The sequence below is a fragment of the Lepidothrix coronata genome, unplaced genomic scaffold (genome assembly GCF_001604755.1).
Source record: "Lepidothrix coronata isolate B3197 unplaced genomic scaffold, Lepidothrix_coronata-1.0 Scaffold167, whole genome shotgun sequence".
Classification (NCBI taxonomy): Eukaryota; Metazoa; Chordata; class Aves; order Passeriformes; family Pipridae; genus Lepidothrix; species Lepidothrix coronata.
In genome coordinates, this window is record NW_016690347.1 from 995172 (window position 1) to 1001348 (window position 6177).

Genomic DNA, 6177 nt, shown 5'->3' on the forward strand with positions numbered 1-6177 from the left:
GTGCTGAAACCAGATGTGCAACTAAAGATCTAGGGTACGCCATCTACATCGCTGGAGTAGGAGTCATCAGAGCACCTCCTTCTTTCTCCAAGCACATAGATGCGTAGCCTAGGAGGGATCTTGTTTCCAGCTGCTGAAAGTTTCCAGTCAGCTCAGTACCTTTTCTCTGGCTGCAAGAAAACACGGGTATGATGGTGTGGAGGTAGCTGCATCTCCTACTGGCCCACATTTTGCCATCTGTTTTGGGCCTATCCAGGTCCACACAATGTCCATTTTCATAGGGTAGGTGATTGCCACTCACACCTATGTGTTTGCTGTTCTTACGAGTCTCAGCACACATGCAAATCTGGGTGGCAACACATCCAGCTGCCTCTGAGGCAGGTACTCCTAGGGAAGCCAGCAGTGCAGACACCAGGCTGGCCCTCACACACCGCACAGTTTTCTGAAACAAAAATGTTAATGCATATTGTGGGACATAATTTGTATCCACAGATAAGGGAATCTGGCTAAATATGTGGCTCTAAGTGACTTGGTATGTGATACAATGGACATTAAACCCTCATCTCCTGTCTTCTTCTCCTGAGTTTTTAAATCAATCTTCTTATCTCCTTTCATGAGGAACTTATGTTAGGAAATCTACATCAAAGGAAAATATACATTTTTACTTTATTTCAAATGTGTTAACATTATTTATGAAAAACATTTCTGGCCAAAATATCAAAAACCATCTGATGTTCAATTATAAAAATACCACAACTGCATTTGAAACTTTACCGTAACTACAGTCTAAAAGTGAAACTAAAAAAGTGAAAGTTGCTTGTTGTTTTATGCTGCATAGACAGAAAGAAATGCAGAAAGTAAACAAAAAAGCATACATTAACATACATTTATAAAAATCCTTCTTGCATTCTAAGATACCTCTGGACCAGAGGGAAAGAAGGCTGGCAATTTATAACACTTGTGATAAGAAAAAAAATACGTGTGTGACACTGATTTCACAGTATTCCTAGCAGATTCTGTGACAAACTCAGAAAAAGTAGGAACAGGTAGATAGAGATTGCTGTGGAGATTTTCAAAAGTCTAAAAAGAAGGTATGCAACTACCTCCTGTCCATTTGGAAAATCCTGGTGTTCAGTCTTACTGTTCTTCTCACAGCTAAATTTCCTTCACTGTTCCTTTTCTATTTGGTTATGCCTAATTAGCTAACGTGTGCAATACTCAGCCCAAGTCATGCCCACTAAATAGCAGATCACAACAGGAAAACATTAAGGAAGAGGACAACACATCTTGGATTTGATGTTTAACGAGGATTCTTGACATTTTCTTCACATGCTTCTAAACTCCATTTTGAGGTTTATGTTTGTAGTGGAGGTGCAGGAAATCAAGTGACTCACTGTGTATTTACTATTTATATAATTACTTCTGTTAAATTGCTTATACAATTTGTGTAAGCAAAAAAAAAATTCACCAGAACATGCAGTTACACTGTTTACAACTACTCTGTCAATTGATGCAATTACTATAAATAGGCTCAGAGACATCACTAATTAATGAAGTCGGAAGGGTAATATAAGAAGTCTGCTACTGCACATTTAGGGCATATATGTTGAGATGTAGAAGGGTGATTTCCTTTTCTGTTGGGCTTTGGCAAGGATATATTATAAAGAACCCTGGCACACCAAATTCCCCCAAGCTACAGATGTTCAGGAAAGAAAGCAAAATAGTAGAGTTATGGCTTGGTTTTAGCTAAATTTTAAACATTAAGAATGAACCAACACTAGTGGAGTGTGTGCACACATCTGACTGATTTTAGTGGGGTTTATATATGCAGAGTGAGTTGGGGAAGACTGATCTTTAAACCTGGAGCAGAGGTGCCATTTCCCTCTCTATTTTGAACACAGTAAGATGTGTTTTATTTGCAATTCTATGTAATCTTATAAACCAAATGTAGTGGATTTCTTTTTCAATCTGGGAATTATTTTTTCAGAGTCACTGGAGAAGAAATGTAGCCTTGTACGAAAATCGTCAGAAGAAAATTGTGCATATTAACAGTTCTCTTGAGAGCAATAATAGACATTCTTTGCATTTGTTCAGCAAATTTACATCCAAATCAGGAAGATGTTGGGCTTGTTTCAGTTAACACTGAAGTATTTGCAAAAATCAATAAGGGAAAGTGTTTCCTGCAGAAGAAGGAAGAGATAACCTTGCACAGTTTTGTTTGTACCTTTTTGGGATACTATAGGCAAAATGATCACACCATTTCAGTGAACTGTGCATTTTCAGGCACAGAGTAGTAGTATGTGTCCTGGACAGTAGATCCAGTGAATCCTGTCATATCCTTACAGATGCATTGATGACAGGCCCAGCTTTGGGCCTCCTGTGTACATAAGCAGTACTCACCAGTGGAGCTGTACTCAGAAGCTTCTCTTACTTTTAAATAATCTGTAAAGTATTCAGGAACATTTTACACACACACAGAGAAAAATTATACTCTTGTGGATTACGATCAGCTTTGTTTCTGCAACAGTAACATCCCCAAACTGGCCTCCTGATTTCCTTCATTCCTCAAATACATCTTTACCACAAAAAAACCCCAACAAAACCCACCTCAAAAATCTAAATGATCTGAGTAGCCTTGTTCTCTGCTGATGCCAATACACACTTTATACAAAGTTTACCAAGTGTAAAATACAGAGTTAGTCTTCAGTTTTCCAGTTCTCCTGTTGCCATTGGCATAAAAGCCCCCCTCTCGCCTCCTTCCTCGCAGAGAAATGCTTTGCAAAGATGTCACTGTACAAAGCCCCTTCCCCCTTCACTAATGCTGGTGCCCCGGTGCAGCAGACCCCTTTTACAGGTAGGCAAGTGGAGGCCGGTCGGGACGGCACCTCCTGCCAGATGCATGGCTGGGGGAAAACAGGAACGACGTGCACCCTCCGGCATTTGGGACGAGGTGTGATCCCAAGACCTGATGCAGAGCTCGGGGAGACAGCCCCGGCTGTCAGTCCATCTCCGCGCTGCCTGAGCCGGTGAATCCCGTTAAGCGGGAGCCTACGGGACGCACAGACTCCCGACGGGGCGGTGGCGGGGACTGTGATGGGGCTGCGCTGTGCCCAGCGCACGGCCCCGGCATCCCTCCACGTCCCTCCGGGAGCGGCGCCGCGGGCTCGGGAGCGGCCCGCGGCTCCGCCCCGGCCCGCCCCGTCGGCGGCTCATTGATTAGCCGCGGGCCTTTGAGGAAAGGGCGAGTGCGCCGAAACCGCTGCAAAGCCATGATTTTTCAAGCAGCAGCGCAGCCTGGGAACTTTGCATGTTTCGCCATTTTTCACATCCTGACTCATTTCTGTATCAAAAAACGTGTTCTCTGGAGCTCATCGGACACCCGCCGTCTCTCCCGCCGCCGTCGCTGCAGGCAGCATCCACCGCCGGGCAGCAGCAAGGGGAACTATAGCAGAAATCCCCCGCGGCGAGGCAACCGCAGCCGAGCCTCGGGCAGCCCCGGCCCCGGCTCCCTCTGAGTCCCCCCCCCGAGTTCCTTTAATATTTCCAGCGAGAGTTGCTCGCCCCCCGGGGGCCGGTGCCGCTGCAGCCCGCACGCCACGCAGCGAGCGGAGCAGGTGCACCCGCGAGGGCCCACACTCCCCCGTCGGCAGGAGGCATCTACGAGGGCCTGGGGTAGGTGGTCGGCGGGGTCGCCTCGGGAGCGGCCGCGCCGCCCCACGGAGGGACTCCCGTTCCACGCCCGCCCCGCACGGGGGAGAGGGGCTGCCTCCCGCCCCGACAGCTCCGGCAGTGAGACCTCGGGGCGCGGGGGGGCTGCGGAAGCGCCGTCGAGGGGCCGCAGCGCGGGAGTGGCGGCAGCAGCGGCGCGAGGCAGTCCCGCCGCTTGAGCGCGGGAGGGGCGGGGCGCGAGGGCCCCGTCGGGCGCGCGGCCCCGGTGCGCCCGCCCCGCGCCCGCAGCCGCGGCAGGGGCCCGCCAGGCGCCTGCGCACTGCAGGGGCGCCAGATTTGGCGGGAGGGGGAGTGTCCAAGGGCCCTTTGTTTGATGGCATCTCTGTTTACAGAGTTTACTCTTTAATCTCAACCTGTTTCCTCCTCCTCCTCCCGCGGCTCCTCGGCACTCCTGTGTGCGGCGGCGGAGCGCCCAGGCGCAGCCCGGCAGCAGGGCGCGGCGGCGGGCGCGGGCTCCCCCGTTCTCCTCCCCCAGCGGCCGGTGCGAGGATGTCCCGGAGACCCCGGCACAGGTAACCCGCTGTCTGCGGGCGAGGGACGGCTGGCCCTGCTCCGCTCCGCTCCGCGCCTGTCAGACGGAGCGCGGGACGGGAGAGGGGGAAAGCAGCACCAGGAGACGGGCTTGCCAGGCGGACGGGGCGGCGGGCGGGCGGGCAGGCCGGCCCCGTGCTCCGTGCACCTGGTCTACTCCGCCCTCGGCCCCGGGACACGCCGCAGAGCCGCCGGTGACAGGGCGGTCGGTCCCCGCGCCAACCGGGGGCCGTCAGGGACCGGGGCTCGCTGCCCGCCGGGGCCAGCGCGAAGTCCGACGGAGCTGAGCGCCCCGCAGCTGCGGGACAGGACAATGTCTGGCGGGCTCGGCGGCGGCAGGTAGCGCGTCCCGTCCCATTCATTCATTCATTCATTCCCGGCGGAGTGGCACGGCAGGTGGGCGGTGGGTGCGGGCATTGGGCTCGCTCCCTCGTCTGCTTTTTATTTATTCGTGCAGTGGCGGCCCCTTCGCCCTTGGGAGGGCGGCTGTCGCCAGCGGGACTAGTTACACCCTGCGGGACTTAGCTTTTCACCGGCACACGCCGCTCGGCACATGCCGGAGCGCGGCAGCGCGGGCAGGCAGCTGCGGGGGTCTGCGGGTCCGATGGACCGCTCGGCCGGAGCTGTCACCCGTGCCCGCCCTTCTGCCGCGCACCCGGGCGAGGGCGATCCGTGCCACGCCAGGGGCTGGAGGTGGCGGCGCCCCGGGGACGGCGGGCTGGACGGGACGGGACGGGACTGGGCGGCAGCGCCGCGTGGCCGCGTCCGTGCCACCGCTGCCGGGCGGGCGCACAGAGCGGGGTTGTTGTCTAATTAGCCGGGGACGGCGGGTCGGACACGTGGAGGCTTTTTCTCTTTCTCTTTGCAGCCCGGCATCCTCTCCTCTTCCCCTCCCCTTTGGCTGGCTGTGACAGGGGAGAAGGTCGCAGCCCTGCCTGTCACTGCCCGGCTGCTGGCCCCGTCCGGCAGGACTGGAGGGCTTGGGGGTCTCTTTTTAAGGAAGAGGGGCTTACGGTGCGGGAGGAGGCGGCAAGCCGCTGGGCGAGCGCCGGGCTGTACTCCCAGTGTCAGAGCGGGGTTGTCGCTAGGGCTGGCGGTGAATCACCCGGCCCATCTCTCCCGAAAGAGAACGGGACGGCCACCGCTGCCTCGCGGGCGCCTCCCGCAGGGACACGGCGCTCCGCCGGCCCGGGCTGGGAGGCAGGGACTGCGCGATGTCAGCCTGATCCGCGGGCGCGGCGCCGGCGGGGCCGCCCCGGCGGACGCGGGCTCTACCCCGCGGGGCTGGTGCCCGAATTCCTTCAGTCGCAGCAGCGAGTCATTTCCTTTACACCTTCTCTTTTTCTTTTCTTTTTTTTTCCCCTCTCCCCCTTTTTTCTTCCTCGTTCTTTTCTCCGTATATCATTGCACAAGCCGGTTGCCCGGGCGAACAGCGCAGCGCTGCTGGGGCGGCCGGGGGGCTCCAAACCGCTGTCCCGGCCGGGCGGAGCGCCGTGCCGTGCCATGCCGTGCCATCCGTGCCGTGCCATCCGTGCCGCGCCGCCCGGGTGGAAGCTTCGGGCCTTCGGCCGGAGGTGCAAAATAAAGTTTTAGAGGACCGCTGAGGGACCGGTTGGCTGAAGAAGCTAACCGAGCGTCCCGAAATCCCGAAAAAGGGCCCTTTTCTCCTGCTGGAGATCGCAGGTAGTACAGTGGCGTTTGCTCGGTACTGCAGTGCCAGCGAGCCCCCGGTTATTTAAATAAATCTGTTACAGTACTGGTCCCACATTGAAGTCCTTTAACCTGTTCGCCGCTGATGCTGTGCTACCGCTGCAGAGCGGCGTTTCCCTGTGGTGCCCACACGGCGCCGCCGCGCAGGAAGCGCCGCCAATGGATGCGTACCTGGTGGTTGCTGTCTACGAAACTCGTTTTCAAAAT